This window comes from Macaca fascicularis, chromosome 11 (assembly GCF_037993035.2).
Source record: "Macaca fascicularis isolate 582-1 chromosome 11, T2T-MFA8v1.1".
In the NCBI taxonomy this organism is placed as follows: domain Eukaryota; kingdom Metazoa; phylum Chordata; class Mammalia; order Primates; family Cercopithecidae; genus Macaca; species Macaca fascicularis.
The window spans coordinates 51,735,363-51,759,561 of NC_088385.1; the positions used below are offsets into that span (position 1 = coordinate 51,735,363).

At 38.4% G+C, this 24,199-nt stretch overlaps 1 long non-coding RNA gene across 2 annotated transcripts in view; it reads left to right on the forward strand.

Moving 5' to 3' along the window:
• Positions 1 to 24,199, forward strand: part of LOC123567493 (uncharacterized) — a 50,771-nt gene that overhangs the window by 18,373 nt on the left and 8,199 nt on the right. For both annotated transcript variants that reach the window (XR_012420152.1, XR_010579373.2), the window contains one exon: positions 13,054 to 13,170. This is a non-coding gene — a long non-coding RNA (uncharacterized lncRNA). The remainder of the gene's footprint in view (positions 1 to 13,053; positions 13,171 to 24,199) is intronic.

Genomic DNA, 24,199 nt, shown 5'->3' on the forward strand with positions numbered 1-24,199 from the left:
AATGTCTTAATATTATTTTTCCAAGGAAATGTGAAGAATGAATACAACATCTTGACAAATGATTAAAAAATGGAATTAAAAAATGATTCACAAATCTCTTACTGTTAAACATTCAGATATTTTTTATTTCCCAATAATAATATTATAATCAACATCCTTAGATAAGAATCTATGTGTACATTTCTAATTATTTCTCTGGTACAAATTCCCTCACAAATAATTTCTAGATCATTGGGGCATGAACATTTGACTTATTTTAAAAATTGCCTTCCAGAAGTCTTACTAATTTTTGTCTTCCCAGAAGTACATGGGACTGTATCAGAACTAATATTTGATGTTATCACTTCTTAATCTGTACAAAATTATTAAGTAAAAATGGCATCTTTAAAAAATAATGTGCATGCTTTTGACACATTTTATAATTTTAATAATGTTTATGATTCTTTCATTGTTCTTCTTTATGTATTGCCTCTTAATAACATCTCTAATCCTTTCATAGGGTCAATGGAAAAATTAAATAAGTCACATAAAATGCTTAGTACACTGACTAGAAAATCTTCAGTATTAAATAACAGTTAATGAATTTTAGTTATAATTATGGGTATTGATTTGTTTTATCTCTCTGAATTACAGATACAAATGTGGTCAATAAAGAAACTCAGTTTAAATAAAGACAACATTACCATTACTCTGAGGTTATCTTTTTTTTTTTTTTTTTTTTTTTGAGACAGAATCTTGTTGTGTCACCCAGGCTGGAGTGAAATGACATGATCTTGGCTCACTGCAACCACTGCCTCCCAGATTCAAGCAATTCTCGTGCCTCAGCCACCCTAATAGCTGAGATTACAGGCATGTGCCATCACACCTAATTTTTCGTATTTTAAGTAGAGACGGGGATTTCACCATGTTGGCCAGGCTTGTCTCAAACTCCTGGCCTCAAGCAATTTGCCCGTCTTGGCCTCCCAAAGTCCTGGGATTACAGGCATGAGCCACCGCTCCTGACCTGAGGTTATATTTTTAATAGTAACATAAACTTGTCATTTCTAGCAAGAACCCCAAATCAAAAATGTATGGATGCAAGTTTTTGGCGATTAATTTATTCATGCTTTCCCCAGTTCCTGTAAGCATCACAATCATGCACTTCCTTTTACTTTGGGAACATAGTGGTAAGTTCAAGTTCGCAATCTATAGAGGTACAGGGACATTTGGTATCCCAAGTAGCATCCTGTGCACTTCTTAGACGTGTAGGAGAATGTTGTAGCCTGCAATCCATGGAGCAGCCAGCTACAGGGAGAGAAATGCAGGCTTGGGCCAATGTGACTTCAGTGGCTAGGATCAAAAACAGAAGGGGTATTGAAGTGGCTCTTACTCCACTTCAAAACCAGAAAGTAGGATGTTCAGTACATTAAAGAGACAGTGATTAATTTTTATTAAAATCATGAGCACAATTCCTCTTTGGCAATAATTGCCATCACCCTACTTAGCTTACTCCCTTCCTCTAGACTCTTGCCTCACCAATCCATCATTACATTGCTACAGAGTTGTCATCCTCAAACACAGGATGGATTATGCTCTTCACATAATAGAATTATTTTAGGCTCTTCCTACTTATTCACCTCTGTCCTCATTAAATAAAGGTTTCGCAATTAGTGTGATATTCAAGACCCTTCTCCACCTAGCTGTAACCTACCTTTTGCAGCATAACTCCACTACATTTCTGTGTACATTTTCTACTCCAAATACTGGTCTACTTACCTCAAACATGGGCTGTGAGCATTCATTTCTACAAGCTTTGCTCATAATTACTGTTCCCTGAGCCTCAAACGTCCTTTCTCCCCTCTCCCTTGACAGAGATCCCACTTATTCTTCAAAATCCTACTCCTTCCTCTGTAGTCTTAAAACAACCTACTTGACACATTCCCTTCTGCTTCATTCTATTGATATTTACATAAATGCCTTTTCCCACTAGATTATGAGAATATGTGAAATAGTGATCGTATTTTAATCATGCTCAGCTTCCCCACAGCTTGCACAATATTTCACAAAAAGAAAGTGTTGAGTAATTGTTTCATGAATTGAATATGCAGTGATCAATTTTAGTTGCTTTCTATATAAATATGACAAGTTCCTCGATGAGAAAAAGGTACTACTCACTGGTTCCAAAGTAAGGTTGTCAGATAAAATATAGGCACTCAGTAAAATTTTGAATATGAAATTCAAATTCAAGTGGACATCCTCTTTTGTTTTGTTTTATTTTGATAAATCTGGCAACCCTAGTCCAAAGACATGTCAGTTTCACAACTGCCATGGTTAACTTCTGGACAACAATGAATTTGTGTAGGTATAAATCTGTTCCCATCCAATTCTGCTATAGCAATGTGTGTATAGCTACCATGAATTCCTTCATGTAAGGGGAATGTAAAGGGGAAAATGAGCAGAAGAACAAAGGCAGTCATTTCTAACTTGATTCTTATATTCTCACAGATACATAGTAGATATTTGAGGTACTCAGGGGCTATCATTCCAGATATGAATATAACTTCTTCAAATAGATAGTTGTTCTGATCAGCAAGATAGCCAAGGTAAACCTTTGAGGTCATTGAAACATTTTGCCTTTAAATCATCACCCAGGACATTTCTTCTCACTGTCCTTGAACTTTTTTATTGCCTGTCTGGCATCCAGCCACAACGAGGTCATTGTGTGGGCACTGGTTGTGCCAACCTTCCATGCTCATCCCTGAGGATCCATGTCTACCCCAAGCTATTTAATAACATCTCCTAACCTTATTCCCCACCCACACGTACCTCTCAACCCCAGCTCTTCTCTTTTCCAGTTTCCTAGGCAACAGTTTGCTAGTCTAATGATAAACCACAATGCTTGCCAACTTAAAATGAGAGATCAATAGAATCCCCAGGATTCTCCTTTGCTCCTAGATAACATCTGCAGTTTAACACTAACCTTCTGGGAATAATTCCTGGCTCCTCCTTCGTTGTCTGATCAAAAAGGGTTGGAATTTCCTGTAGGAGTGGGTGATGTGTTTCATAAGAGAATTGTTTCTTGGATAGAGAAACCTTACAGTTTTCTTCGATTCAAATTATGTAAGCAGCTATCAGCTGATGAGTTCAGCAGAATCTCTTATTTGTAGAAGTGTAACTAGTGTGTTCAGAACTCACCATTCTGACTAAAAAATAATGTCATATTTATCCAAATGCCACATAAGCTGAGCTCCCAGTTGCCTATAAGGAACATATTGCTCCTCAGAAGGGTGCTGTCTACATCCTCTTTCAGGCCATTAGAGAAGAAACCCCATAAGATATTCCAGTCTGGCCTCTGTCAAATCCTCTATTCCTTTACTTCTGTAGACAGACTCCCATGAGACCACAGCCTCTCCAGAAAAATACTCCCACAGAACCACAGACACATTTAAAGTAATATAATTGACTAATTGCAGGAAGTGAGTTTCTAGCCATGCAACATATTGAAAAGATAAATGTCGTTAGGATTAAACCAATGACTTCGGCCACCTTAGCAACTGCAGTTTAGTCAATCACACAAACTATCATCAGACATGTGATGGAACTGGAGGGAAACTGTGACACTAAATTAAGGAGAACAGAGACTGCCTGGACTTTCTGTTAGAAGAGTGCACAGCCTTCCATTTGCCAGAATATTGCTCCATACTCAAAAGCTGTGAAGCCCCAGATATAAGTCGTGCACTCATTAGGACTCTGACTGCTAGTAATTGAAACCAAGTGAAGCTAGCTTTATGCGTTTACTTATTTATTTGTAGAGCATGGGTCTCAACATCTTGCCCAAGCTAGTCTTGAACTCCTGGCCTCAAGCCATCCTCCTTCCTTGGCCTCCCAAAGCGCTGGGATTACAAGCATGAGCCACTGCGGCTAGCCAAGCCTAGCTTTAAAAAATGAAAATGAAGAATTTATTACAATGACCTAGTGATGTCTCATGATTCAAGGAAAGAAGAGTCACATGAAAATGGGAATCACCGGCAAATCTAAGCTCTCCTTCCCGCTGTGTGTTGTTTCATTCTTTTTTTTTTTTCCTCTTTCCCCATGAGCTTTCTCTGCTCCCTCATCTTCATGGAGGAATATGTCCTCTCATCATATTGGGTTCAGTCCCACGAAGAGACTGAAAGCTCTTCTTGAAGTGGGGTGGGGGAACCCTTCAAGGCATATTTCTCCATATGGCATCCAGGGGCCTGGCCTCAGTGGAATGGGAGGAAAGTAAGGGTCACTGTGAGCTTGGCAGATGCTACAAAAAGTATAGACTACTTTCACCTCGGTCACCTCCAAGTTGAAAAAAAAAAAAAAACCGTATAGACTACAGGTGGTCACAGCCACCATTTCTCTAGTTTCCCTTTGACTAACACAAATTTGGAATAGGAAATAGTAGAGATGCTAGATATCTGGTCATACACTGCTGTTAAACTTGTCATCAAGCAAATTAAGAATAATAAGAAAATATACTAAAAACAGTTTAATTCACAAAATGAAACGTATTAGAGTATATATCAGAAACTCCCCTCCCATAAACCCTAACTATTCCTTGGTTTGTCTTCCTTTGTAACTAAGCAGGAGAGTGGTTAGAAGTAAAACTCAGCCGAATTGATTTAAAATAACATCAGTCTATTTTAGCTCATAAAACTTTTGCTCTAAAATTACTGATGGTTTACCACTTGCAGAGTTTGGACCTCCAAAGTTTCCTCGATGCATTCCAGTTTCATTTACAAATACTTTCAAAAGAAGTGAAGATCATCTTACAAAAAGTAACTTTGGGATGCCATTTAGCTCTAATAATTAATACAGTGAATGAAGCTTTACTTACTTTTTCTTAGCATTTTTCCTCTTTTCTTTGGTACCCCTTTCACTGAATGGTTATACTTTATAGTTCTCACTTACAGTCATCTCCAAAGTAAGCATTTTATTGTGCATCCTTGTTTTTAAAATTAATACATTCCTTCAATTTATGTTTATTTACTAAAATATGTATATTATGAAATAAATAATAAAGACTTTAAAGAATGATCTAAAATAAATGTAATGTGAAACTACGTCTCTACTAAAAAATACAAAAATTAGCCAGGTGTGGTGGCATGCACCTGTAATCCCAGTTACTCAGGAGACTGAGGCATGAGAACCACTTGAACCTGGGAGGAGAAGGTTGCAGTGAGCCAAGGTCACGCCACTGCACTCCAGCCTGGGCAACAGAGTGAGACTCCATCTCTAAATAAATAAATAAATAAATAAATAAATAAATAAATAAAATGTAAGCAGACATTCTAATTTTTCCTCCCAAACCCCAGTAGGTCATATTGTGCACTAATCTATTGTCACAACATAGTCAGTTCATCTGAGTCCAGTCTTCCTTAGTGCATCATTTTTATTGTCCTAAAGGGCAGTCCTGGACTTTTAGTATAAGGTGTTCTTGGTAACCATATTTTAAAATGAATTTTCTAAGACTAAACTTTTAATTATATAAGTGCCCTGAAAATTGATCTGTAATGAAAACACACACACACGCACACGAGTGTAAAAGTGACCAGCCTCAACTAGGCAAAGTGAATTTCTTAAAAAATAAAGAAAATCTTTGAAAAAGTCAAACATGCTGGCACAGGTGGGCTCTTAAGAATAAGGCTATACACATTGAGTTGGTGGAGCAAGGAGTCAGGCTGTGGTTTACTTGGACTAACACAACCCTAGAAAGCGCCAGGCACCATGGTTCACACCTGTAATCCCAACACTTTGGGAGGCTGAGGTGGGCAGGTCACTTAAGATCAGGAGTTCGAGACCAGCCTGGCCAACATGACAAAACCCCATCTCTACTAAAAATACCAAAAAAAATAGCTGGGCGTGGTGGCCTGTGCCTGTAATCTCGGCTACTCTGGAGGTGAAGGCAGGAAAATCCTCTGAACCTGGCAGGCGGAGGCAAGATGGTGCCACTGCACTCCAGCCTGGGTGACGGAGTGAGACTCCCATCTCAAGAAACAAACAAAAACAAACAAAAAACCTAGAAGGGAAGAAAGAAAGCCAATTTAGATAGTGACTCTCTCCAATGACCAAATCACCAAATTCTGTTATTTTTTCTCCATGTCGTTCCCTCTGTCTTCCCCAAGACACCCAGGCCCTGAGGTTATGCTGACCCTGCCAGTGTTTCAGACCAAAAGAAATAATGAGATATGGTTAACATTAACAATAAACCAGCAATCTTATCCTTTAATAAAGCCCTTGTCACAAAAGGCACGACCAAAATTTAAAAAGTGAACTGAAAACATTTATTCAAAGAATGGCAGACAAAGGATTCATACCTCTGATCTATAATAAGGGCATACAAATTAATGAGATCAGAAAGACCTTCCACTAATAAATTGGCAAAAGCTAGTCACCAGAGAATAAATGATTGATTGGCCAATATGTAGGAAAATGTTCCTTCTTTATTTTTTAAAATGTCGTGAGTTAAAACAACAAGATTCTATTTTTTCTCTGTCAAATTATCAAAGATTATAAACTATTAAATAGTCTAGCCAGAATGTGGTAAAATGAGCACTGAATTCATCACAGGTAGACGTGCATATTAACTTGACCCTTTGGAAATTAATTTTGCAATACCAAAAGATGTATGTTTTCCTTGATCTAGTAAAATCTTCGCTGTATCCCTAACCAAATTCTCTTCTGTTAACTTATCTTACAGAAATAGAACACAAAGATTTAGAGACCAACATGTTTATTGGCACTCTCTATAAAGCATTGACAATTTTTAAAACAGATTTGACAATATAAAAATAAATTACAATGTATCTACAAAATACATTATTGTTCAGCTTTACAATTTTGTGTTTATTAGGAGAGTTTGGTGCTATGATGATTGCTTATGTTAAAGTCACCAATGAAAAAAGTGGGATGTGCAGTTATGCTATAGCAATGACAACAACCAAGAGGGAAAGAAAAACATGGAAAAAGGCTCTAGGGGGGAATAAACAAAAATTCTGAGTTATTTTCCTTGGTTTACAGACCTATGAATGCTTTTAGTTCCTTTCTATAGTTTCTGTTTTTAGATGTCTCTTCAAATTTATATCCATGTAACTATTATTGAGGAACTACAATTTTCCAGACACTGTCCTAAGAGCTTGGATAAAGTAATGATAAAAACAATATTTCTACTTTCAATAGGGTTGCCAGATTTAGCAAATAAAAACATAGCACATCCAGTTAAATTTGAATTTCAGGTAAACAATGAATAGGTTTTACTATATGTATAGTATTTTATCTGGCAACCCTAACTCTCAAGGAATGTAATTTTGTGGAGATAAATTTTCTAAATGACCATGAAACTAACTCTTACAGTTTATTTTTTATTTTAGTAAGATACACATAACATAAATATGCTATTTTAACCATTTTTAAATGTACAGTTCAGTGTATTAAGTTCATTCATGATCTTGTGCAACCATCACTACTATTTAGTTCCAGAAATTCTTCATCACCTCAAAAGGAAAACTCCTTGTACATTATGAATTTACTTCCCATTCTCCATTCTCTCCAGTTCCTGGCAACCACTAATCTGCTTTCTGTCTCTATGGATTTGCCTATTCCAGATATTTTGTATAAATATAGAATCATAAAAGATGCAGTCTTTTATGTCTGGCTTCTTTCACTTAGAATAATGTTTTTAAGGTTGATTCATGTTATAGCATGTAACAGAATGCCATTTCCTTTTATAGCTGAATAACAGCCCATTGTATGTATCTATCACATTTTGTTTATCCGTTTATCTATTAATGGACATTTGAGTTGTTTCCAACTTTTTGGCTATTGTGAAATATGTATTAATTTTATACCTTTAAAAAATAACTATCATTTAAACCATTATCCCCAGAAGATGATGTAAACCTTTTTCAGAGCTGATATGGTTTGGCTGTATCCCCACCCAAATCTCATCTTGAATTCCACCCTGCCATGTGGAACTGTGAGTTAATTAAACTTATTTCCTTTATAACTTACCCAGTCTCGGGTATGTTTTTATTAGTAGTATGAGAGCAGACTAATACAAGAGCCTTATCTACTTCAGTGTTATATGGTCAAATAATGCTGAGTAAAGTAGATGGCCAGGCAATATTCAGTCAACACAGAATAATGTATTGAGCAAAGTAAAATGCTAGTTATTTTTGGAAGATAAAAAGAAGCATAAAATGTAAATCTTGCCGTCAAGAGGCTTATACCAAATTCTGGAAAATGAAAGTCAAAAGTCCAGCATTTCCTCACAAGCAAGGCTACTAAGCTGAGTTTATGTTACCAACTCAGGGCTTCCGCTAGAACAATAAGTAGGGCGCATCATCACATCTGTATGATTAAAATGCTTACCAAAAAAAAAAAAAAAAAGTCTGCTTCCTAGAAAAAAAAAGGGAGAACTTTATCCAAAGATAAATCATGGTTTTAAATCCTTAAAGCTACCAAAAGACCAGAAATATTGGAGTCCCTCCTGAGCACCCCTCACAACACAGGCTAAATAACTGATTTCTGCCTTCCCATTTTTAGTGATCATTCTTTTGTTTCAGGTCCTCTGAGGTTTTCAGACCTACATCAGAAAATTCTTCCTTCAAACAGCTAGGGGAAGCTGGCTTCCTAAACCTCTTGCTGGCGTCATCATAGAGCATTATGAAGCATAAGAGATAGAAACAGACACGGGGGGCGCCGGGATGCTTCTTTCTCTGTTGGCAGAACTCCAAGTGCTCAATGCCTGACCCAAAGCCAAGGAGACATAGAGGGGTGAGGTTGAGTAAGACACGGTGGTGACAAGCAGAGTCAGAGACTCAAGATTCCCCAAGTGTCTTCTATGGTACAATTGGTTCATATTCTGTCCCAGAACCTGCCACAACTTCCCCTCCTTCACCCCTGTTCAAGTTATCCCTACTGCCTAACCTCCTACTACCCACTGATTGACTAAAATTATATGTGTTCTTCCTTTAAGGCTCAATGCAAATCCTACCTTTTCTGAAGAGGCCTTTGTGATCTTCCCTTCTGCAGTAAAAATAGATGTGAATTCTTCCTTCTCTGGACTTTCTTATCTCACCACATTTATTATAATTAGTGGATATTTTACTTTTTAAATTTTTTTATGGGTACATAGCAAGTGTATATATTTATGATACAGGCATGCAATGTGAAATAAGCACATCATAGAGAACGGGGTATCCATCCCCTCAAGCATTTGTCCTTTGAGTTACAAACAATCCAATTACACTCTTTAAGTAATTGCTGGTTGTTATGAATCATGCTGCTGACTTATTCTGTTGCTCCAATTGCAGTACAACTGTCAACACTTGATTTTATTAACTCATCCATTCCTTTAGTAAATATTTACTGAATATGAGATCCATAGGAACTATATACCGGTTTGTTTCCCTGCTGACTCAGACTGCTCTTTTTATTCTCTTTTGCCAGTACAACTTTCCCACCATCCCTTAAGGATTGGTGTTTTCCAGAAGTTTGCTCTGAAGTTTCTTCCTTCTAACATCTAACATCTGATATAGGTGCAATCACTTCCCTCTCTGGAGCCAATGGCAGATACTACTCATCATTCATGGAACTCCTTCCCACTCTGCCTGATGGTAGCCATAAATTCTTTCCCAACACAGCACCTGAGAAAGCTATCAATCATTTGGAGATGATAAGTGACATAAAATCTTTCTGTGATCCCTGTCCCTCTCTCCCTGGATTATTTCATCTACTATGACTTTCAGTTTTAATAATACTTCTGTGAAGATGATTCACAAACTCTACCACCAGCCTGACATTTCTCCTGAATTCTAGATACATACTTCCAATAACCTATAGTCTTTTTCCACTTACTTTCTCAAACTCAGCTTTGTCCAAAACCCTACTTACCATATACCCCATAAAACCTAGCCTTAGGTATTACTCTCTACACGATCACTCAGCCTAGAGACTGCAGACTTATCTCCACTTTCTTTTCTCTCTTGCTGCCCATCTCCATACGCAGTTTATTATAGGTTATATTAATTCCACTTCATAAATGCCTTTTAAATACACAATTTCTTATCCTTTTCCACTTCCTTGGTTTAGGCCTTCATGGATTGCCTACATGGATTCTTGCAGGAGTCTATCATTCTCTGCAAATGAATCATGCTCCTCTCCAAATTATCCTCTTCTTTGCCATGAATTGTCTTCCTAAAGCATCTACCTGGCCATGTTAGTGGTTTCTTTCATTCCCTTTCATGGATCCCCAAAATTCTTAAGCGCCATCAAGAGGAAATACCAAATTCCTTTTTAGCGTGGTATCCAGAGCCCTTGGCACTCTGGCCCCAGACTACTTTTCCAAGTACACTTCTCATCACTTCTCCAATTCCCAGCTTTCTGCTTCAGCATGCCGTACAAGCTACTCCCTAAATACATCATGAACTTTCATACCTGTGTGTCTTTCCTCCTGCTGTGTCACCTGCTCAGAATGTTTTTCCCCACGAACTGTTCGGGAAATTCTCTTTTTTCCTTTTTTTTTTTTTTTGTAACGGAGCCTCGCTCTCGCTCTGTCACCCAGGCTGGAGTGCAGTGGCGCCATCTCGGCTCACTGCAAGTTCCACCGCCCCAGTTGACTTACACCATTCTCCTGCCTCAGCCTCCAGAGTAGCTGGGACTACAGGTGCCCGCCACCACGCCCAGCTCATTTTTTTTTTTTTTTTTTTGGTATTTTTAGTAGAGACAGGGTTTCACCGTGTTAGCCAGGATGGTCTCCATATCCTGACCTCATTATCCACCCGCCTTGGCCTCCCAAAGTGCTAGGATTACAGGCGTGAGCCACCGCGCCCAGCCGGGGAAATTCTCTTTCAAAGCTTTGCTCTCCCCTTCTTCTTCTGTCCCCTTTACCTTTTCCACCTCCAGCCCTGTCTCCATTAATGGCCTATGTTGCTCTGTCATTTGATGGTCTGTTGGGTCTACCCACCTGGCTGGTGACAGCTAGAGTAGTCGTGTTCATTTTTGGATCCATATTATGAATTGCAGAGTTCTAGTAGTAGCAAAAGATCAGTAAATGTTCTTGGCATATGCCACAGAGAAGCACATCCTATATACTAAGTCACTTTTCTCTTTAAAGAGTAGCTAGTTAGTAAAATAAGATGATTATTTTAACTTGTATTTGAGTCTCATCACAAGGTCTTTAACTGGAAATTGTTGAGTTGCCAATACTTTTCCCAAACCTCCAGTGAAATTTTCTTGGAAAGTTATGCAGAGGTGAGGCAATGAATCCAGACTTTGTAAAACAAAATTGTCCCATTATTTTCCTGTTGTACAAATAAAAGCAAAACCATCAAAGCTTGATTGACACAAATGGGAAAACCGCTTTTGTTTTGTGTAATCTGGTGTTTTCATTAAGTAATTTGCTGAGGAGGAAAAGAGTCTTTACAGGGGGTTCCAGAAGCATTCTGCCCAAGAAAATCTGATTAATTTCAATAGCAGAGTTAGAGTCTCCAACCTTACCCATAAAAGGCATCCCTAGAAAAAAGGACTTCACACTCACAAGCTGCTTCTACTTCTGGAGACAAATCCCATTTCATGCTGTCTACCCAACCCTGGAAGAAAATCATGACACTGTCAGAATGAAATATATTTTAAAGAGGGAAACCTTTGTTATGGTAGTAATTCAGCATAATAATATGATAAAAATTTCCTTGGTCTATGTAATGACGTAACTTTTTACTATCAATTATAAAAATTTTGGAAGGTGTAGCAGAGACTTAATGCATACTGAGCTTTAAAATTAAAGCTAAAGTAGCTTTGTTGGCGGCAGTTCTCCTCTAAACCAACCTAGTAATATTTACTTGCATTATAAGACTGTATTTAATAAGACAAATGGGATTGATGAATTATAATACATTGTAGTTTATGAGATAATAAAGGTCTCCAGTACAGATATTGCTGTCAGCAGTTCTCATTGGAATTTCGTCATGGATTGTGGAGGTTGATTTAAGTTATGCAATTCAAAATTTAAGTAGAAGCATTAAGAAATGGATCAAGATAGAGAAAGGTGGAAAAAAATCCCACAAAGCTAAGATACCAGTAAATGAATCTTTCTTACAGAGCAAAAAAAAAAAAAAAAAAAAAAAAAAAAAAAAAAAAAAAATGCCAGCTTACAAATGAGCACTCTCTTTAGTTAGCAGGCTAAATCAGTGTGCAGGCCTAAATAAAGGGAACAATGAACACCTTCTGACACCAGGCTGTGTGTCTGGTGAGCATCCTTCAGTGCAAATGTTAGTACTGTGTGAGTATTTATTGTGTTTCTATAAAGTCCTAATGAGCTCCTTGGGTGAGAGTGAAACCCTTTGCTTTTTCACACTGTGCTCAAGACCCCTAAACTTCATGGGGTCAAATCTAAAGAAAGGGTAATGGACCATGAGGTCCAGCTTAAAAGACCTGATATTAACACAGCAGCAAGAATGTCACCAAATGAAAAGTTTAGGGCAAGCAATGAATGAAGTATTTGTTACACTTAAATAATATACAAAGGTTATGACAGAGTAGTGGCACTATATCAATGTCATCATTGCAGGACTTTGAAAATCTCCCATGTATGAAATAACCCTGTAACACATCTTTTGGTTACAATAAATGAATTTGCTTTCCAACAGCAAATAATAAATTACAATAGAAAGTTATGCAACTGTGTGACTATCTGTAAATCTGTAATTATTTTTAGATATTGAAAATCTCTTGCCCATATAAATAATTAGGATACCATTAGTATCTAATACTCATATAAGAAAAATGCATTGTATTCTTCATATTGGTTATACAGTTTATATACTTAAATGAACATTTTCTCAAAATGAAACAGAGATTTTTCTTTTATTGTAGTCTGGTTTCCTTAGGATAGGACAGATATTCTTGCTTTGAAATAAGTAAAGCATCACCACACTGAAGATGAGATCATAAGGCAGAACCACTTGTGTAAATATAGGACTCTTTCACCAGACTCCCTCATCCATGGAGTTGTTGGCTCATCACAATAACCCTTGTCTTTTATTACAGTGGAACTTCAGTTCAGATGATGCAATGAAAGCTGCAGACCTGGGATCTGAAAAATCTGCACTCCATGGTTTGATTTGTAAATTAACATTAACAACATCACCACTCACTCTCTCACGGGTAAGAATGGGAAGGCCTAGGGGTATGAACGAGTGAAAATATTGTATGCTGGTTCACCTTTCATGTTTTTATTTTCTTGCTGGGTTAATGAAATACTTTTCTTTGGAATTGACTGAAATATGTTATAAATTATTTGAGGACAGGGCTCTGTCTCTACTTCTGCTGTTTTATGTTTCTATTCCCCAACACCAAAGACACAGCCACAGTATTCTCTACATACTCCACACCTGATGGATATGTTTAGGAAATGTTAGTCATAACTTCCCAAATCCCCTCTTTTTCTATGACTTGATTGTCACAAATGTGAAAAATTGGCATTTACTCATAAATTTCAGGCAGGACATTGTCAAATTGGTCAGCTAACATATATTCTCACGAACTTTCAGTAGATTACTGCTAACTTCCCATTACACTTTGTGTTATTGATTTGGTTTCCAGCAGTCTGCCCCATCCACTAATTTTTGGAAGTTAGTGGAATGTCACTTTCATATTTGTAAAACTAGACTAGGTTCAATTAGATGAAAAACCTCACAGGTTTCAGATAACTACTTTCAACATTCAAATACGTGAAGCAAGGATATTTACAAACCAAAAACTACACCAAAGCTCTTAAGTGCTGTGGTTAACTGCAATCATTTCTCTTTGACTAATAAAGATGGGGGGAAAATGACATTATTTTACTTTACTTGTCATTTTCAAAGAAATACAGAGAAATTTAGAAATGGAAGCCAATTAATTTTTAAAAATGAAGAGAAAACCAAAAGCAGGTTATCTGTTGATAAGGTTGACCCTAAAGAAAGAACCCTAGGAGCTAGCCCAATGTGTGTAATACAGGAAATAAAAACTCTGATCTACGTAAAAATATCATTTCCAACAGCCTGCCAGAATATCTAGAACTTCTGTAATTGGAGTCATTGCTGCGCACCAAGACAGTTTTTGGTCAGGCGTGTTGGCTCACGCCTGTAATCCCAAAACTTTGGGAGGCCGAGGTGAGCAGATCATTGAGGACAGGAGTTCGAGACCAGCCTGGCCAACATGATGAAATCCCGTCTCTACTAAAAATACAAAAATTAGTCAGGCATAGTGGCGGGGGCCTGTAGAACCAGCTACTCTGGAGGCTGAGGCACGAGGCACAAGAGTGTCTTGAACCCAAGAAGCAGAGATTGCAGTGAGCCAGAATCATGCCACTGCACTGCAGCCTGTGCAACACAGTGAGACTCTGTCAAAAAATAAGACAGTTTTTAATAGATGTCCATTAAAATGCTGACACAATATATTTACCCAATAATATTCATTTTCTCTCCAATATGTATTAGCCAAGAACAAGACATGGTCCAGAGCAAATTGTTGGAACCAAAAGAGAGTACAGTCTTGAGTAAAGCAGGATGTGAAAGGAATTCTGGAGAGCCAGGAGGCCCCAAAGACAATGGCTGTGGGGAGGAAGACCCAACCTAGGAGAGTGGCATTGTGCTGAAGACTTTGCCTTCTTTGAAATTGGCCGTAATACCTGGTTATGCCTCCTAGTAAACTGTTTCTAAATGTTTCCCTACAATTAGAAGCTCTTTTAGGAATTTAGATTTGTACTTCCTGGCTTAAACATACAGAGGGGCAGTTTTTATTCTAAAAGAAGTGTGTGATTCATTTCTTCTGATATACTTTTAGAAGTGAGACTCACACAGACGTTAGAAAAGAGGTACTCCCACTTCCAGCTAAGATGGAGTAATAGGGACCAGATTTATCCTCCCATCAGACACACACACATACACATATATACACACACACACAAAACAATGATTTTCAAGACATTTAACTTTAGGAAATGAAGGACAGTGATGACTGAAATGATTTTTAATAGAGTTTATTTTTAGAGCAGTTTTAGGTTCACAGCAAAATTGAAAGTACAGAGTTCCATATACCCTCTACTTTCCCCCACCTCGCCCCTGACAAATACACACTGTCAACATCCCAAACCAGAGTGCTACATTTATTACAAGCAATGAACCTACACTGACACATCATTATAAATCAGAGTCCATAATGGTTCACATTAGAGTTCACTCTTGGTGTTTTATATGCTAGGAGTTTTGACAAATGTATTAATGACATGTATCCACTATAATAGTATCACAGATAATAGTTTCACCGCCCTAAAAATCATCCCTTTCCCCAACCCCTGGCAACCACTGATCTTTTTACTTATCTTTATGATTTTGCCTTTTCCAGAATGATATATAGTTAGAATCATACAGTATGTAGCCTTTTCAGATTGGCTTCTTTCACTTAATAGTATGTATTTTAGTTTCCTCCATGTCTTTCCTGGCTTGATAACTCATTTCCTCTTAGTGCTGAATAATAGTCCATTGTCTAAATGTACCACAGTTTACTTATTTATTCACCTACTGAAGGACATCCTTCCAAGTTTTGGCAATTATGAATAAAACTGCTATAAACATTTGGGTGCAGGTTTTTGTGTGGGCTTAACTTTTTGATTCATTTGAGTGAATAACAAGGAATGCAATTGCTGGATCATATGGTAAGAGCATGTTTAGTTTTGTAAGAAACCACCAAACTGTTTCTTCAATCTTGGTTGTACCATTTTGCATTTCCATCAGCAATGAATGAGAGTTCCTGATGCTCCACATCCTCGTAAGCATTAGATGTTGTCAGTGTGTTGGACTTTTGCCATTCTAATAGATGTGTGGCAGAATCTTGTTGTTCTAATTTGCAGTTCCCTAATGACATATGATGTTGAGTATCGTTTCATATCCTTATTTGCCATCTGTGTATCTTCTTTTGTCTTTTTTTTTTTAAACAGAGTCTTACTCTGTAGCCCAGGTTGGAGCACAGTGGTGTAATCTCAGCTCGCTGCAACCTCTGCCTCCCAGGTTCAAGCAATTCTCCTGCCTCAGCTGCCCGAGTAGCTGGGACTACAGGCATGCACCACCAGACACGGCTAATTTTCGTAGAGACTGGGTTTCACCATGTTTGCCAGGCTGGTCTCAAACTCCTGACCTCAAGTGATTCACCCGCCTCGGCCTCCCAAAGTGTTACGATTATGGGTGTGAGCTACCGTGCCTGGCCTGTTCAGATCTTTTGCCCATTTCTTCATTAGTTTGTTCATTGCTCATCATGTTCTAAAATTTATCTGGATATCTCAAATGTATTATCTTGAATGTCTTTGTCTGGTATATCCTTTGCAAATGTTTTCTCCTAGTCTCATTCTGTTGACAGTGTTTTTCACAGAACAAAAATTTAATTTTAATGAAGTCCAGTTTATCAATTATTTATTTCCTAGAGCTAAAAAGTCATCACCTTGCCCAAGAACATCTAGATTTTTCTCCTGTGTTATCTTCTAGTAGTTTTTGGTTTTGTTTTTACAGGGGGTCCATGTGCAGGTTTGTTACATGGGAATATTACATGGTGCTGAGGTTTGTGGTATGGATCCCATCACCCAGGTAGTGAGCATAGTATCCAATGAGTAGTTTTTAAACCCAGCCCTCCCTCCTTCCCTCCACCCTCTAGCAGTCCACAGTGTCTATTGTTCTCAAATTTATGTCCATGTATGCTCAGTGTTTATCTCCCATTTATAAGTGAGAACAAATAGTAGTTGGTTTTCTGTTTCTGCATACATTTGCTTAGGATTATGGTTTCCAGCTCCATCCATGTTGCTGCAAAGGACATGATTTCACTTTTTATGGATGCATAGTATTCCATGGTGTACATGTACCACATTTTCTTTATCCAATCTACCATTGATGGGCACCTGGGTTGATTCCAAGTCTTTGCTATTGTGAATAGCACAGCAATGAACATATGAGTACATGTATCTTTTGGGTAGAATAATGTATCTTCCTTTGGATATTTACCCAGAAATGGGATTGCTGTGTCAAATGGTAGCTCTGTTTTAAGTTCTTTGAGAAATCTCCAGACTGCTTTCCACAGTGGCTGGACTAATTTACATTCCCACCAACAGTGTGCAAGTGTTCCCTTTTCTCTGCAGCCTTTCCAGCATCTGCTGTTTTTTTACCTTTTTTTTTTTTTTTTTTTTTTTTGAGACGGAGTCTCCCTCAGTCGCCCAGGCTGTAGTGCAGTGGCCGGATTTCGGCTCACTGTAAGCTCCGCCTCCCAGGTTCACGCCATTCTCCTGCCTCAGCCTCCCAAGTAGCTGGGACTACAGGTGCCCGCCGCCACACCCGGCTAATTTTTTGCATTTTTAGTAGAGATGGGGTTTCACCATGATAGCCAGGATGGTCTTGATCTCCTGACCTTGTGATCCACTCGCCTCGGCCTCCCAAAGTGCTGGGATTACAGGCGTGAGCCACCACACCCGGTCGTTTTTTGACTTTTTAGTAATAGCCACTCCAGGTGGTATGAGATTGTATCACATTGTGGTTTTGATTTGCATCTTTCTGATGATTAGTGATGCTAAGCATTTTATCATGTGCCTGTTGGCCACCTGTATGTTTCCTTTTGAGAGGTATCTCTTCATGCCCTTCACCCGTTTTTTAATGGGGTTATTTGTGGGTATTTTTGCTTGTTGATTTGTTTCAGTTCCCTATAAATTCTGTATATTAGACCTTTGTCAGATGCATGGTTTGCAAATTTCTTCTCCCATGCTGTAAGTTATTTGTTTGCTCTGCTAATAGTATCTTTTGCTGTGCAGAAGCACTTTAGTTTAATTAGGTCCCACTTGTCTATTTTTGGTTTTGTTGCCATTGCTTCTGGGGACTTAGCCAAAAATTCTTTGCCAAGGCCAATGTCGAGAAGAGTATTTCCTAGGTTGTCTTCCAGGCTTTTTATAGTTTGAGGTCTTATATTACATTATATAAATATTATAGCTAGTTTTTGTATATGGTGAATGGTAGGGGTCCAACTTCAATCTACTGCATATGGTCAGCCAGTTATCTCAGCACCATTTATTGAATAGGTAGTCCTTTCCCCACTGTTTTGTTGACTTTCTCAAAAATCAGGTGGCTGTAGGTGTGTGGCTTTATTTCTGAGTTTTCTATTCTGTTTCATGGGTCAATGTGTCTGTTTCTGTACTAGTACCAAACTGTTTTGGTTACTGTGGCTTTACAGTGTAGTTGAAAGTCAGGTAGTGTGATGACTCTGGCTTTGTTATTTTTGCTTAGCATTGCTTTGGCTATTTGGTTTTTTGGTTCCTCTACCACTAGGATCCTAATTCAAGCCACTATCATCTCTTGTCTGGATTATTATAGTAGACTACTGACTCCTTTCATTTCCAGTTTTGTCTTTCTGTAGCAACCTAAGTGATTTTCTTTAAAATATACATATTGTCACTTCCCTGCTCTCAATTCTCCAAAGGCTTCCCATCACCCTGGAACTAAATCTGGATTTCTTACAATGGCACACCTAGATCACCTGGCACTGCCTGCCTCTTGGATTTGTGGCCTCCTGCTCATCTGGTTTGTTTCATACCATCTTTTGCTCATCTAACTCTGGCTGAAAGTGGCCATTTTGCTGATCTTCAAAGATGCCATGCTTGTTTTTACATCAGGGCCTGCTAGGGACTGAATTTTGTACCCACCTGCCCTGAACTCAAGTTTATATGTTAAAACCCTAACCTCCAATGCAATATTATTTGGAGATGGGGCCCTTGGAAGGTCTTAAGAGTTACATGAGATCATGAGGGCGGAGCCCTCGTCATGGGGCTAGAGTCCTTATGAGAAGAAACACCAGAGAGCTTGCTTGCTCACACTCTCTCTGCCATGCAAGGACAAAGAAAGATGGCCATCTGCAAGTGAGGAAGATGGCCGACCCTGAAGCCCAGACATGCTGGCACCCTGATCACAGACTTCCAGCCTCCAGAACTGTGAGAAAGTAACTTTCTGTTGTGGAAGTACCCAGTGTATGGCATTTTGTTACACTTGCTCAAATGGACTGACGGGGCTTTTGTGCTTGCTCTTTCCTCAATCCAGAACATTCTTTCCTCAGATCTTTGCAGGGTTCTAGACTTACTCCTTGTGTTTGTAGGGCCCAGGGCAAAAGTGAAAAAAATGATCCTTATTTTATGTTTAAAATGATAAGGCAAGATAACAAGCTGCCAAATAAAGTGTACTCTATTCTCTTGCCCTGACAAATGTTCATGATGACAATTTTTAAATTTTATTTATTTATTTATTTTTATTATTATACTTTAAGTTCTAGGGTACATGTGCACAACGTGCAGGTTTGTTACATATGCATACATGTGCCATGTTGGTGTGCTGCACCCATTAACTCCTCATTTACATTAGGTGTATCTCCTAATGCTATCCCTCCCCCCGCCCCCCTCCCTGCACCCCACTACAGGCCCAGTGTGTGATGTTCCCCTTCCTGTGTCCAACTGATCTCATTGTTCAATTCCCAACTGTGAGTGAGAACATGCAGTGTTTGGTTTTTTGTCCTTGCAATAGTTTGCTGAGAATGATGGTTTCCAGCTTCATCCATGTCCCTACAAAGGACATGAACTCATCCTTTTTTATGGCTGCATAGTATTCCATGGTGTATATGTGCCACATTTTCTTTATCCAGTCTATCATTGATGGACATTTGGGTTGGTTCCAAGTCTTTGCTATTGTGAATAGTGCCACAATAAACATATGTTGTGTGTGTGTCGTTTTAGCAGCATGATTTATAATTCTTTGGGTATATACCCAGTAATGGGATGGCTGGGTCATATGGTATTTCTAGTTCTAGATCCTTGAGGAATCGCCACACTGTCTTACACAATGGTTGAACTAGTTTACAGTCCCACCAACAGGGTAAAAGTGTTCCTATGTCTCCATATCCTTTCCATTTCGGTTGTTTCCTGACTTTTTAATGATCGCCATTCTAACTGGTGTGTGATGGTATATCATTGTGGTTTTGATTTGCATTTCTCTGATGGCCAGTGATGATGAGCATTTTTTCATGTGTCTGTTGGCTGCATAAATGTCTTCTTTTGAGAAGTATCTGTTCATATCCTTCGCCCACTTTTTGATGGGGGTGTTTGATTTTTTTTCTTGTAAATTTGTTTGAGTTCTTTGTAGACTCTGGATATTAACCCTTTGTCAGATGAGTACATTGCAAAATTTTTCTCCCATTCTGTAGGTTGTCTCTTCACTCTGATGGTAGTTTCTTTTGCTGTGAAGAAGCTCTTTAGTTAAATTAGATCCCATTTGTCAATTTTGGCTTTTGTTGCCATTGCTTTGGTGTTTTAGACATGAAGTCCTTGCCCATGCCTATGTCCTGAATGGTATTGCCTAGGTTTTCTTCTAGGTTTTTTATAGTTTTAAGTCTAACATTAAGTATTTAACCCCTCTTGAATTAATTTTTGTATAAGGTGTAAGGAATGGACCCAGTTTCAGCTTTCTACTTATGGCTAGCCAGTTTTCCCAGCACCATTTATTAAATAGGGAATCCTTTCCCCATTTCTTGTTTTTCTGAGGTTTGTCAAAGATCAGATGGTTGTGGATGTGTGGTATTATTTCTGAGGGCTCTGTTCTGTTCCATTGGTCTATATCTCTGTTTTGGTACCAGTACCATGCTGTTTTGGTTACTGTAGCCTTGTAGTATAGTTTGAAGTCAGGCAGCATGATGCCTCCAGCTTTGTTCCTCTTGCTTAGGATTGACTTGGCAATGCAGGCTCCTTTTTGGTTCCATATGAACTTTAAAGTAGTTTTTTCCAATTCTGTGAATAAAGTCATTGGTAGCTTGATGGGGATGGCACTGAATCTATACATTACCTTGGGCAGTACAGCGATTTTCATGATATTGATTCTTCCTATCCATGAGCATGGAATGTTCTTCCATTTGTTTGTGTCCTCTTTTATTTCATTGAGCAGTGGTTTGTAGTTCTCCTTGAAGAGGTCCTTCACATCCCTTGCAAGTTGGATTCCTAGGCATTTTATTCTATTTGAGGCAATTGTGAATTGGAGTTCACTCATGATTTGGCTCTCTGTTTGTCTGTTATTGGTATATAAGAATGCTTGTGATTTTTCCACATTGATATTGTATCCTGAAACTTTGCTGAAGTTGCTTATCAGCTTAAGGATATTTTGGGCTGAGACGGTGGGGTTTTCTAATATACAATCACATCATCTGCAAACAGGGACAATTTGACTTCCTCTTTTCCTAATTGAATACCCTTTATTTCTTTCTCTTGCCTGACTGCCCTGGACAGAACTTCCAACACTGTGTTGAATAGGAGTGCTGAGAGAGGGCATCCCTGTCTTGTGCCAGTTTTCAAAGGGAATGCTTCCAGTTTTTGCCCATTCAGTATGATATTGGCTGTGGGCTTGTCATAAATAGCTCTTATTATTTTGAGATATGTTCCTTCAATACCGAATTTATTGAGTGTTTTTAGCATGAAGGACTGTAGAATTTTCTCAAAGGCCTTTTCTGCATCTATTGAGATAATCATGTGGTTTATGTCTTAGGTTCCCTTGTATGTGCTGGATTACATTTATTGATTTGCGTATGTTGAACCAGCCTTGCATCCTAGGGATGAAGCTGACTTAATGATGGTGGATAAGCTTTTGGTTGTGCTGCTGGATTCGGTTTGCCAGTATTTTATTGAGGATTTTTGCATCAGTGTTCATCAGGGATATTGGTCTAAAGTTCTCTTTTTTTGTTGTGTCTCTGTCAGGCTTTGGTATCAGGATGATGTTGACCTCATAAAATGAGTTAGGGAGGATTCCTTCCTTTTCTATTGATTGGATAGTTTCAGAAGGAATGGTACCAGCTCCTCCTTGTACCTCTGGTAGAATTCGGCTGTGAATCCATCTGGTCCTGGACTTTTTTTGGTTGGTAGGCTATTAATTATTGCCTCAATTTCAGAACTTGTTATTGCTCTATTCAGGGATTCAACTTCTTCTGAGTTTAGTCTTGGGAGGGTGTATGTGTCCAGGAAATTATCCATTTCTTCTAGATTTTCTAGTTTATTTGCGTAGAAGTGTTTATAGTATTCTCTGATGGTAATTTGTATTTCTGTGGGATCAGTGGTGATATCCCCTTTATCATTTTTTATTGCATCTATATGATTCTTCTCTCTTTTCTTCTTCATTACTCTTGCTAGCGGTCTATCAATTTTGTTGATCTTTTCAAAAAACCAGCTCCTGGATTCATTGACTTTTTGAAGGGCTTTTTATGTCTCTATCTCCTTCAGTTCTCCTCTGATCTTAGTTATTTCTTGCCTTCTGCTAGTTTTTGAATGTGTTTGCTCTTGCTTCTCTAGTTCGTTTAATTGTGGCGTTAGGGTGTCAATTTTAGAACTCTCCTGCTTTCTCTTGTGGGCATTTAGTGCTATAAATTTCCCTCTACACACTGCTTTAAATGTGTCCCAGAGATTCTGGTATGTTGTGTCTTTGTTCTCATTGGTTTCAAATAACATCTTTATTTCTGCCTTCATTTCGTTATGTACCCAGTAGTCATTCAGGAGCAGGTTCCTCAGTTTCCATGTAGTTGAGGGGTTTTGAGTGAGTTTCTTAATCCTGAGTTCTAATTTGATTGCACTGTGGTCTGAGAGACAGTTTGTTATAATTTCTGCTCTTGTACATTTGCTGAGGAGTGCTTTACTTCCAACTATGTGGTCAATTTTGGAAAAAGTGCAATGTGGTGCTGAGAAGAATGTATATTCTGTTGATTTGGGGTGGAGAGTTCTGTAGATGTCTATTAGGTCCACTTAGTGCAGAGCTGAGTTCAATTCCTGGATATCCTGTTAACTTTCTGTCTCGTTAATCTGTCTATGTTGACAGTGGGGTGTTAAAGTCTCCCATTATTATTGTGTGGGAGTCTGAGTCTCTTTGTAGGTCTCTAAGGACTTGCTTTATGAATCTGGGTGCTTCTGTATTGGGTGCATATACATTTAGGATAGTTAGCTCCTCTTGTTGAATTGATCCCTTTACCATTATGTAATGGCCTTCTTTGTCTCTTTTGATCTTTGTTGGTTTAAAGTCTGTTTTATCAGAGACTAGGATTGAAACTCCTACCTTTTTTGTTTTCCATTTGCTTGGTAGATCTTCCTCCATCCCTTTATTTTGAGTCTATGTGTGTCTCTGCACGTGAGATGAGTTTCCTGAATACAGCAAACTGATGGGTCTTGACTCTGTATCCAGTTTGCCAGTCTGTGTCTTTTAATTGGAGTATTTAGCCCATTTACATTTAAGGTTAATATTGTTATGTATGAATTTGATACTGTCATTATGATGTTAGCTGGTTATTTTGCTCGTAAGTTGATGCAGTTTCTTCCTAGCATTGATGGTCTTTGCAATTCAGTAGGTTTTTGCAGTGGTTTTTCCTTCAGGAGCTCTTATAGGGCAGGCCTGATGGTGACAAAATCTCTCACCATTTGCTTGTCTGTAAAGGATTTTTTTTCTCCTTCACTTATGAAGCTTAGTTTGGCTGGATATGAAATTCTGGGTTGAAAATTCTTTTCTTTAAGAATGTTGAATATTGGCCCCCACTCTCTTCTGGCTTGTAGGGTTTCTACCGAGAGGTCTGCTGTTAGTCTGATGAGCTTCCCTTTGTGGGTAACCCGACCTTTCTCTCTGGCTGCCTTTAACATTTTTTTCTTCATTTCAACTTTGGTGAATCTGACAATTATGTGTCTTGGAGTTGCTGTTCTCGAGGAGTATCTTTGTGGTATTCTCTGTATTTCCTGAATTTGAATGTTGTCCTGCCTTGCTAGGTTGGTGAAGTTCTCCTGAATAATATCCTGCAGAGTGTTTTCCAACTTGGTTCCATTCTCCCCATCACTTTCAGGTACACCAATCAGATGTCGATTTAGTCTTTTCACGTAGTCCCATATTTCTTGGAGGCTTTGTTTGTTTCCTTTTACTCTTTTTTCTGTAAACTTCTCTTTTTGCTTCATTTCATTCATTTGATCTTCAGTCACTGATACCCTTTCTTCCAGTTGATTGAATTGGCTACTGAAGCTTGTGCATTCATCATGTAGTTTTCATGCCATGGTTTTCAGCTCCATCTGGTCATTTAAGGACTTCTCTACAGTGGTTATTCTAATTAGCCATTCATCTAATCTTTTTTCAAG